This window comes from Lolium perenne, chromosome 5 (assembly GCF_019359855.2).
Source record: "Lolium perenne isolate Kyuss_39 chromosome 5, Kyuss_2.0, whole genome shotgun sequence".
NCBI lineage: Eukaryota > Viridiplantae > Streptophyta > Magnoliopsida > Poales > Poaceae > Lolium > Lolium perenne.
In genome coordinates this window covers 125714178-125725852 of record NC_067248.2, presented here as the reverse complement: position 1 = coordinate 125725852, position 11675 = coordinate 125714178, and the positions used below count along the sequence as shown (strand labels likewise).

At 36.7% G+C, this 11675-nt stretch overlaps 3 long non-coding RNA genes across 3 annotated transcripts; 1 reads left to right on the top strand and 2 right to left on the bottom strand.

Moving 5' to 3' along the window:
• Positions 1-3860: 3860 nt before the first annotated feature.
• Positions 3861-8293, top strand: LOC127299837 (uncharacterized). Its single transcript, XR_007850732.1, has 2 exons — positions 3861-4420; positions 7223-8293. It is a non-coding gene; the product is annotated as an uncharacterized lncRNA (long non-coding RNA).
• LOC127299836 (uncharacterized) lies at positions 4162-4731 on the bottom strand. The gene is made up of 2 exons (XR_007850731.2): positions 4560-4731; positions 4162-4464 (listed from the first exon to the last, which is right to left on the bottom strand). It is a non-coding gene; the product is annotated as an uncharacterized lncRNA (long non-coding RNA).
• On the bottom strand, positions 6351-7451 carry LOC127299838 (uncharacterized). The gene is made up of 6 exons (XR_011744954.1): positions 7324-7451; positions 7071-7236; positions 6890-6979; positions 6734-6805; positions 6551-6644; positions 6351-6469 (listed from the first exon to the last, which is right to left on the bottom strand). It is a non-coding gene; the product is annotated as an uncharacterized lncRNA (long non-coding RNA).
• Positions 8294-11675: the final 3382 nt, after the last annotated feature.

Sequence of the window (11675 nt, the reverse complement as noted above, 5' to 3'; positions counted from 1 at the left end):
AAAGTCAAACTTCATGTATGGATCTAGTCAATCAATGAAGATTCAAGAAAATCCAAGAAGATCCAGCTTTGTGCTTATAATACACATCCTTATATGCCTGAATATAATAATTGGGTAAGACATCCCTAAACATCAGGATCAGATGTGTAGTATATAACACCACATAAGATAGGTTTAGGTTGTAATACTTAGCACAATACGTGAATTTCTACTAGTGGTCTCAACATTTATCTTAATTGCACATTTGCAATGAGACAAACTTGAAATAAAATGGCCTGGATAAGTTGGAGTTAACCTAGTTTTTTTTTTGGAAGTACTAACAAAATAGTATACCATATATATGTGCTATTGATGACTACTTCCTATAATACAATTAGTTCCAACATGTCTACTCTAAACACATGATTGTTTAGAATATACCACCTATAACTCTAGGATCTCTCTATGTGATATGCTCTAAATAAGCCTTCTTTAAATTAAGGACTATGGTTCTAACATTCTTGACACAGTTTCCAGGATTTTAAGGCCTAAGCTTTCGAACTATTCCCTAAATCCTACTCCTCATCATACTTTTGTTAACTTACTTATGATGTTCTACTCCATCATACCATGATTCTCAAGTGAATCATATATGAGTACCTAGTTTATTATTGAAAGTAGACTCATGTAACTCCTATCACTCTTCCTTACCTCCCATGATTGACTCATCATAGGTCTAACTACCTTATATAACTTATCTCCCTTACTTAACATCAGTCATTTAACATTTTAACTGACTTTTACTTAGCCGTACATGTATTGGTATACTTCTTCCAATAGGATATATTCCTTATGGTTGTATCCTCTCTTTGGACTACCATGTGTTGTATACCAACTGTGGTCTACTACCACCAATTATCTTAAGCTCCAATGGTGTTCTAGTTAATTTGGAATGAAGCAAGATAACTAATTAACTTTACTTAAGAAAGATAAGAAAGATTGACTCAAGTGTGTCAGGATTATTCTCAAGTGAATACCCATCTCAAGTCAAAAATAATAGTTGGTTTAGCATAGTTAGCTTAGCTAAAACACTTCCTATAGACACTACCAAAACCTATAGGTCTCCTTTAAAGGGTTTTAATCCTAGGGTCAAAGCATTTGCTCTGATACCAGCTGTGGTGACCCAGCGTACCACTGCATGGTGTAGTACACAAGTCGTTGACATAACACAAGTGAAACACCGTTCCACTCATATTACATCTCTCAGAGTGGTACAACAGAAACATATGCGAGTCCAAGGTATGTCTATAGAAGTACACATGAGCTGTTTACATAAGATCCACACAACCTCCTACTTTACAGTGAGGTAAAACTTCAAATAAAGCTCCAGAAGAACGACTCGTAGTCTATCTTATTGATAACTCAAGTTTAAGAGCTAATTGGCTTGCTATAGAAATCTAGCTACTTAGGTGCTATGATTAGGGAAAGGTTCCCTTCTATTACTAGTCTAGGTTTTCATTATAGCTGATGCAGAAGTTGACTACATTGGCTTCTTTGATTGAATTCTTCATCTTGTTGCAGTTGACTCCTTTGTCTTCGAGTTCCACGGTAGTTTCTCCTTCGGTGCCTTGATCTAAGAAGGGGGTTCAAACGAGATAGAATGAGTACGAGCGTACTCAGCAAGTTCATATTAGGAAATAGGTGTATCATGCACTAGCTACAGCCATAGACCAGAAAGTCATAGGCCAATGCAAGTTTTCATAAACATTTCTTCAAAAGGTTTATTTTATTCTGAACACTATGCCCGTCAGTCTTCACAGGTTGACTAGAACTTCGTGGAGTTCCTTTCCTGCCGCGTTCGCAGTTCCCTTCCCGGAACAGGGAGTGACAGTCACAATTCTTGATACCCTCTGCAGAGGTGCGTTACTTTACCCCACAAGAGATCTTAACCATGTTGCCGGCCGAGAGTATGTCCCCGTCCACACTTCCTTTGGTGTGAGGCCCAGTATAAGATCCAAGCCAATCACTGCCTTCTCCGCGACCCTGCAAACCCACCCTTTTGTCCAACCGTACACCTCCAGTAGACTTCCCCCGATAATACGGATTTACTCATGGTGTACTCCCGACAATTCATCATAGATCGTAGAGCCATCATCACTAATGGATGGGGATTTAAAAGGCTATCCCAACCTACGGCAGTGCCTCCAACACCCCGCCGGCTCTACCAATCCGTTGGCGTGCAGAAGGGAAAAGATACAGCTGACTTCCCCAGAGCCATTATAGATCTTATGGATAACGCGATATGTACGCGCTAGAATCACTGGACGGCATTGGTAATTAATCCTAGGGTGATATAACCCATGCAATGGAATCTCCACCATATCAACACATACCATGGTTCCATTGCCCACCACATAGTCATATTCATAATTGTAAAATAATACTTTGCTTTTCAATGCATGAGTGATAAGTATAGTACTTTGCATATAGTTTGATACAAATAATCAAATGACATGAGCAAGCGATGAACTTGCCTTTCTTGACTGCAAGATTATGCAGGCAAAAGCTTCGATACGTGAGAACTCCAAATGCTGAAATACCATCATCATCCGGTAAGGACAATGTTTAAAGAACTGGAAAAGATGCTATAATGCATAGTATGAGATGCAATCGTCCCGAACGTAACCTAACCTCGATGATTTAGGATGGATGAGTTGTAAAGATTTCTTTAGGGTGTGTTGCACTTTTAGAATTGTTCTCAAACAAGGTTCTTATTAGGGTTTGGTTATATTAGCATCATAGCCAAGTGATATAAGATATCATAACAATCATACACATAAAGAATAGTGGTGGAACAATATATAAAGAACAGTTGTCAATTTTAAGTTCTACAGGACATGGTTGATGATTACTTATGCTATACTTCAAAAGAATAACTTTTGAAGAACATGTTGTTTAAGAAATATTGAGTATTTCAAATAAGGATTAGGGTTTCTAAGGTTTGATTGATATTTGTACTTCAAAAGAATAACTTTTGAAGAACAGGTTAAAATAAGAATATGAACTACTATATATAGGTGCTATGGCTTCTAGGGTTTACTATTGGATTCATTTAGTTCCACTAATAGGGACTAGTTGGGTTCTTAAGTTGAATGAGCTTCTATATAGCAAGTATTGGTAGGTTTATTACTATGGTTGATTATGGTATCATATTAAAGGATGATTATTGAGATGGTTCCATAGGTTTGCTATTAGATTTACTATGGCTTCACATTTGCTTTACTAAATAATCTCTAATGGTTTCTAACTAAGTGGTTTATCATTTACTAAGTAGGGTTGAGTGGGATAGGAACATGTGTTGTGAATTATTACACAAGGTTGGTACTAAGGTTCATCATTATAGTTCTACTAAACTAGTCCGTCGACCCGTGCCCCTGCACGTGCTAGTTATTTTTTTCTATTTTGCTATTATGTCTTATGTGTTTTGCAATACAATTTTATTTTAGTGTTTATATATATTTAAATTTAGATAAATATGTGACATTTTTTCAGGACCAAAGGAGGAAGTAATATACATTCAGTTCATACATACATGTCTTTGGTGACTTTTGAAATATTTGTATTCATATAAATAGCTCCTTCAGTATAACTTGTCCCATTAGATGATAGTGAGTATACATTATCGTCCATGTTCCTTTTTTCTGGTTAGAAAAAAGTCCCAACAGCAGTTTGTATTCTACACTAAATATCCATAGAATTTATTAATTATTTCCATCTAGCATGGATGCAATTGCATCTGCTGGTACTATTATCCATTCAGTCGTTATGTACATTTATGTACATGTCCTTTGTATGTACTCTACACACTCACAGATACCTGGTATTCATATCCCCTTCCTTATGTATAGGAAAAAAATTGAAGAATCAGTTTCTCCATTAATACCCGTTCGTCTCAGCTATGAGCTATCCCCAAATATCGCTTTTGGATCTGGATTAGCGGAGTCGGCAATGATATTGAGAAGGAGCAGTCGTGGAGGCTTGCTTGTTGCCCGTTCTCTGCAGGATTTTGCGATTCCCGGCGTCGATCTGTAGCGGCGGTTCCGCACCAGGAACTCGACCTCGCGCTTTTGCGGCCACCGCTATTCCGCTATTCGTGAGGTCGGCCAGGTTTCCTCCTCTGTCTGCCATCGGCCCTGCTACAGCCGTGAGACAGAGTCGGAGGACCACGATCCTGATGAGGATGTGTCTGCGGTTCTCGTCGACCTCACAAAGGGGGCGAAGCCGCTGTGCTCGCTGCCCAGCACGATGTTGAGGTTGCGGATTGAGCTCCCTTCGACCTTGCAGTGACGATTTCCATGGTGTGACCGCCGCTCATGCTATTGACATTCTGGACCATCATGGCGCCGACCCTGATGAAGATGTCACGCACGATAATGCCCAGGTTCTTTACTCGCTGCCCCACCAACTTGGATGTCAACACTTTAACTGTATGAAATCCAGAACAAAATACCCTAGTTTCAGTGCTACTTCTTTTTGTTATTTCTGTATTTTCTCTGTCTGAAAAATGTTTTGAGACTTACAGAAGATAAGGCCTTCAGCTGGCATGGCATCATCTGGGCGTCAGCCAAGCCTTTTGTCTCGTTTTCTCTGTTCCTCTACTCCACAACGACCCTGTTACATGTCAGTTCTGTCTGTATTCCGTACTAAGGTAAAAATTGAAGATACATACCTATAGTTTAAGTCTTATTGCTTGCATCTTGTCGTGTTTCTCTCGGTCTTCAACTTTTTCGTATTAGTAAAGCTCCAGAATTAGGTAATAATGATGTTGTTGCACAAAAAAAGACATATCAATGTACATACCTGAGTGTCACACCAGCTGTGTATAATTGTATACTTAAAGTAGTCATCGCATCAAGCAAAGGCAAACTGAAAATATTTTTTTAAAAATAGTCATTAGTTGTCATTATTATCAGTACTTGTTGTGATAAGATTTACACAACTTAAGCACGTACTGTAAGCAGAACAATGTATTCCATATGTAATCTGAATCTGCGCTAAACTTTTCTGAAGATTGAATTGCTCTTTTCAGATCCATCATTAATATCTCATACACATTGTCAAAATGTAGCCATGTAGCTGCAAAAAAAGTGTAATTAGTTAGAGAACCTCACAATATTTAATATGGATGTGTGTTTGGTGATTTCGTTGATATTTAATCTTAGCAACTATTTATTCAGTATCTGCATAAGTAACTCCTTTAATTCAGTATAATTTGTGATTATCCCAAAATAACTGATGTATCAAATAGACTTGTGTTTTTTAGAAATACTCGAAGTAGCAGCCCGTATCTTGAATTAAAATTCCCTAGAATTTTATCGAACATACTACTCCAAGTGCTATAACCACTCGCTCTCATTATGAACTTTATTTGATTTGTTCTTGTCAAATGCCTTATCGTAAGTATTGTCCATAGAGCAATGAAATGTTTCCTCATGAAATATATCATACAGTTCTAGAAATATTTAAGGACTTATGTGCATCACCTCGCCCTCAGCCAAGTCTTGTGTTTGTTTTTCATTTATTTTCCTGCTCGACAATGTGACCCTGTTAGATATCTGTTTTTTCTGTCTTTCCAACTTACGAAAAAAACGTAAAATAGGTACATAAAATTTAAATCCTGTTTGTTTCATCCCCTGATGCTGTGCACCCCTCAAATAATGCCATTGTGTTCCTCTTTCCTTTCATTGTTTTTGTATTTATTAAATAAACCTTCAGCATAGGATAACTATGAGATGAAGTTTCTGATGTTTTTGTTGGAAAAGAAAAAATAGTGTTCGTACCTGAGTTCTACACCAGGTATATATGATTATACAGAACTAAGTTGTCACCCATTGAAGACACGCCAAACTGAAATTAAGGAACAAACTTGAGTTCTTATTTGTCTTTCTTAGAAGCATATTTAGCAACATTTGCAAGGTAAATCAGCACCATTTTGCCAGAACAGTGCTTACCAAATGAAGGAACCTGAGTAGTGCGAAATTGTTAGAAAAGATTTAGAAAACAAAAGCACTGTAAACAACGCTTACCTTTTCAGAAGATTGTGTTACTCTTTTCAGATTCATCAATAGTATCTGATACAAAATGTAAAGATGTATCCATGTTGGTCAACAAATATATGTACTACTTAGATAGAAAACCTTACAAAATTCGTCATTAAGAACCATACATAGCGCAAAATAGAAATATTGTAAAGTCTCTTTCAGTAAAGAAGCTGAGATTAGAACTGGAAGTCCATCTGCAATGCAACAGTATTTAAATGTAGCCATGTAGGTCCGCGAATATTCTTCTCCTGGACGACACCATGTCAGCTCAGAGAAGACATACTTCCATATTTTTTGACTGTTGTAGATGTAATATAATGACATCGCCTGTAGACTTGGTATCAATTAGTTCAGATTTAGCATCCCATAATCTAATGACTTCTTGATCCCTGTTAACAAAAAGTAGAATAATTATGAAGACATAACTTGAGCACCTTGGTTGCAAATATGACGTATTATTTTTCAAATACTCGACCAGAAGTAGAATATCACGGATTTTGGAGATTCCAAAAGATGTTTTACTTTCTTCAGTTGGTCTTATATGTGTTGCAACTCCTATAACATCTGTTAAAACATGAATTTAGATAAATATCCTGAAGATATGTTCCTACAAAAACTTATATCATACCTGAGAGATAAATATCAACACCTACTCTTGTAGAAAGCACCTCTATGCTTGAAAAGTTGAAACAATGCTTTGGGATGTCTTCTTTATCTTCGATCTCCTATACATTGGTTGTGGGCAAGAAGTTGACTATTATGTCATTTTCTACTGGACGAAATTTAGGTGTTGCGGGCATGACCCTCACGTTTGTAATGGTATACACATTGCCTTATAGAATTAATGGTTTGAACTTCGCAGTGTAAACCTTACTGATAACTCCATGCATCATGTTCCCCTGGTGTATTTATAATTAGCATGGAGATTGAAACAATATCATTGGAAATAAGTCAAGCAAATATGTAGTTGCAATAAGAGAATCCTTATACCTCTTGATCAATAAGGATCATATGAAGACAAACTAATTCACCGTTACTAATGAATATTGAATCCCATAGTCTGGCTACTCTTGCCTTGATTGTTACTTCATTTCCTCTAATGGTAGATTGAATCTCACGCTAAGCTTTGCATGTCATTGCAGATTTCACCATTGAACTGAAACATCAAATAGATAGTTAGGAATACCTGGATGGAGATTCTTATTCCTTTCGTACTGTTACGTGATAGATTTTGTATGCAAACCTGGGTGAGTACATGCATGTTTGTGTCGATGGGATGCCAGCAAGACGGCCTGATGCTTGAGGCGATGTGATGTCGGCAAGTCGTCAGGCGCTGCTGCAGTTGGCATGTTGTGATCGCCTAAAAAGATGCAACAATCAACGGAGAACGGTTTTAGAGATTCTGAATTCCATAGTCTGGCTACTTCAATTCCTCTGATGGTAGATTGAATCTCACGCAAGGCTTTGCATGTCATTGCAGATTTCACCATTGAACTGAAGCATCAAATAGATAGTTAGGAATACCTGGATGGAGATGCTTATTCCTTTCGTACTGTTACATGATAGATTTTGTATGAAAACCTGGGTGAGTACAGTCATGTTTGTGTCGATGGGATGCCAGCAAGACGGCCTGATGCTTGAGGCGATGGGATGTCGGCAAGTCGTCAGGCGCTACTGCAGTTGGCATGCTGTGATCACCTAAAAAGATGCAACAGTCAACGGGAGAACGGTTTTAGAGATTCTGAGTCCCATAGTCTGGCTACTTCAATTCCTCTGATGGTAGATTGAATCTCACGCAAGGCTTTGCATGTCATTGCAGATTTCACCATTGAACTGAAACATCAAATAGATAGTTAGGAATACCTGGGTGGAGATGCTTACTCCTTTCGTATTGTTACATGATAGATTTTGTATGCAAACCTGGGTGAGTACAGTCATGTTTGTGCCGCTACGATGCCAGCAAGACGACCTGATGCTTGAGGCGATGGGATGTCTGCAAGTCGGCAGGCGCTGCTGCAGATGGCATGTTGTGATCACCTGAAGAAGATGCAACAATCAACCGAGAACGGTTCTAGAGATTTTGTTGTTTTTTCGGAAAGAAAACTGGCATTATATGGAGTATATATCTGTAGGCGTGCATGTCTTTTGAATTTTTATTACGGAGGAGGCATGTTCCTATGGAAACACGATATGTGGAGATTAATTCCGGGAGTCATCACATACAATGTTTAAAGGAAGAACTCCTGATCGTAGCTGTTTTGGTCGTTTGCTTATCTGCATGCGAGTTGAAATTTTAGTCGCGTCCTACCAGAATTTGGTTTAATAGCTAACAACCTTCTTTGATCGTAACAACCTAACTTATTTCTACTGCCTCATTGTTTGTTTATTCAACGTGTACAATTTGATGTCAGACGTGGTTGGTTTTATGTTTATTGGCCTATGTTACATTAATTTGAACGATTCATCCTAACCGTAAAATTAAGATCTAACAGTCTAATTAATTCTAATGATGTGGATTAACGTGGAGGCTACAATGGTGCCTCCAATTAGTAAATATAAGATTATGATGGTTAAGGTTGGTTCTCATGGTGTGATACTAAGTATGAGTATTAATGGTGCTCACATATTAACAAGTTAGGGTTTATACTTAGATGGTACTAATTCAATTAACCAGTTAAGGTTTATACCTAGGTGACACTAATGGATCATATAGGTTTTAATTAAGAATAGGGACATGAAATGATAATCTCATGTGACTTGGTTTTATGCTAGTGGATCATAAGAATGCATTCAATTGTTGCTTATTAGGGTTCTAGATGTCAAGTAAATCTCACATGATCATATGTGACACATATCTACGGTTTTAGAGTTTGTTCTAAGGTGGAATGATCACATAAAATAATGGGATCCAGGTCTTACTCAAATTGAAACTAAGGTTTCTAAATTATGGTACAACTCCTAAAATGATGATTAGTAATAGAGTTGTAGTTACTAATTACTTTGAGTTAAAATTAGAAATGGTTTGACATTTTATTAATTTTCACAAGATTTAATAATTAGAGCAACTTCTATTTAGGTGTCATTAAGAATCAGGGTTTAATAATTGGTATTAGGGTTTAAAATAATTAACTTGTTAACTAAAGATGTTTAAGTAAATAAGTTTGATTTACCAAAATAATATTGGCTTATAATATTTTCTTGAGTGATTACTATTTAAAGAAAATAGAAAATAGTAATTTGCAATTAGGGTTTATGAATTACCACTAATAATTAAGTTAATGCAAATATGGTAAATAAAATTAATCCTAAAATTTTACTTAGTTACTGAATAGTTAAAATTTAATTTTGAAACTTCACTAATTATTGAATTCAAATTGTATTTTAAATAATTGAAATGACATAATTAATAAGGTTAAAAATAAGTGAAATTTTATTTTGACACACATTTTTGTTTTATATTTTATTTGAATAGAGTTTATTTTTGTGAGCATTTTGATATATTATTCATATTTTTCTGAGTTGAAATTATTTTTCTATGATTTTACAAAGTTTCTGCAATTTTCTGGAATTTGAAATTAAAACGAAATACTAAACATACCGATTCGGTTACACACCCAGAGACAGACAGGTGGGGCTACTGCCACGTTGGATGCCACGCAGGCAACGACTGGTCAAAGTGGACTGGGGCTGTTGACTTTACCGGCGTTTAACCGCCGGCGGCCAGAGCACGGTGGCGCCGCCGCTATATGGCCTCCCTGGATGCGCGGTTGATACTAAATGAACGAGAAGAATACAAGGAACACGATGGTGGTGGTGGCTTGGCGAGAAACTCGCCGGAGCATCGCCGATAATTATGTCCACGGCGGAGCTACACCGGCCAAATGGCTAACCCGAGCTAGAAATGATTCTAGGAAATGAAAGTATGCCCCACAACATTGTGTTGTTTTAGTTATGATCTCCAATGTGATACACAACTAGGATTCAAATATGAACATAAGCATTGATTCTATTCTAGTGGCTAGGGTTATCCTCCTCACTTAGGTATAATTATTGTATCAAGACAATGCTAAGTTTGTATCAAGTGTTTGGATAGGCAAGGTTTAAATACAATATCATTACTACTCTATACAAGGCATGCGTATTGGCCTGGATTAACTACTATTGAGTTACTTATTATTTCATGTGAAGAATGAAATCTATGGATCACTTATAGAGGTTTAACTTAGCATCTCAATTTATAAGGTAAGATCATGCATTAGACATGATCCACTTATTCCTCACTAGTCTCTCTTTTTCAATACTTCTTTAACACACTCACTTAGATTCATAGGGTTTATGATAATCACCCAATTTGTAATGATCAAGGTATTGGCCTCATAACAATTCATTGGTGAATTATGGTTCTTTCTCCAAGATCAAGTATAAGTCCATATACTTGAGTATACCTCTTTAGGTTGAGCTCTACTGAATAAGTAGGGTTTCTCTAGGGTTTATGATCATTACCAAGTTGTAATGATCACAACACTTGTCTCTCCATAATTACTAGAAGAATAGGTTCATACTTACCATCAAATATTAGCTAGGTCAAATAGGGTTTAGTACTTGACTTGTACTCCTTATAGCATTGATTAGTATTAATGGTTTACCTCATATAGATAGGTTGAATATTCATCTAGGTTCTACCCAAGGGATAGTATAAGCATATTCATGGTTCTCTCCTTTCTCTAAGGTTTAATAGAATGAGTTGGGAAACAAGGTTGGAATGATCCAAAGTTAATGATGAATGAATATGAATGTCCTTGACATGGATTCAATTATTGTAGTTGAAAAGATATACCATGTGACTCATGGTAGGAACATTTATTTAGTAGAAAACATGTATAAGATAAGTACAGAATAGTTTCTTAATTAATTGTGTTCCTTGATTTAGGATTGAATAATTATTCATGTGTTGTTGTAAGAAATGTCATGTTGATATCCTTTTATATAAGATCTTGTAGTTGATACTTACTTAAGGTGTTGTTTGGTATAAAACTAATTCTATTTGATCTAGCCCATAGATCAAATCATCTCTACCCAAAACAAGGTTTTAGCAAAGATCACAGTGAAGTTTATAGCGCTTGACTTGATGACCTACTTCAGTTCCAGCAAGTCAAGTGAAACTTCAGTTACTGTGGTAAGTTTTATTTGAAAGCGCGAAAATTCCCCGGATTTTCTATGCATGAATGCAATGCACACTTTGGTGTTCTCTCATTTTATTGCCTCTAAACCTGGGATATTACAATATAGCATGTTGGGTGAACAAATTACAGTTGGGCAATTGACAAATAAAGATAGCATGACAATGCACATACATGTTATGATGAGTAGTGTGAGATTTAATTGGGCATTACGACAAAGTACATAGACCGCTATCCAGCATGCATCTATGCCTAAAAAGTCCACCTTCAGGTTATCATCCGAACCACTTCCAGTATTAAGTTTCAAACAACAGACAATTGCATTAAGTATGGTGCGTAATGTAATCAACAAATACATCCTTAGACATAGCATTGATGTTTTATCCCTAGTGGCAACAGCACATCCACAACCTTA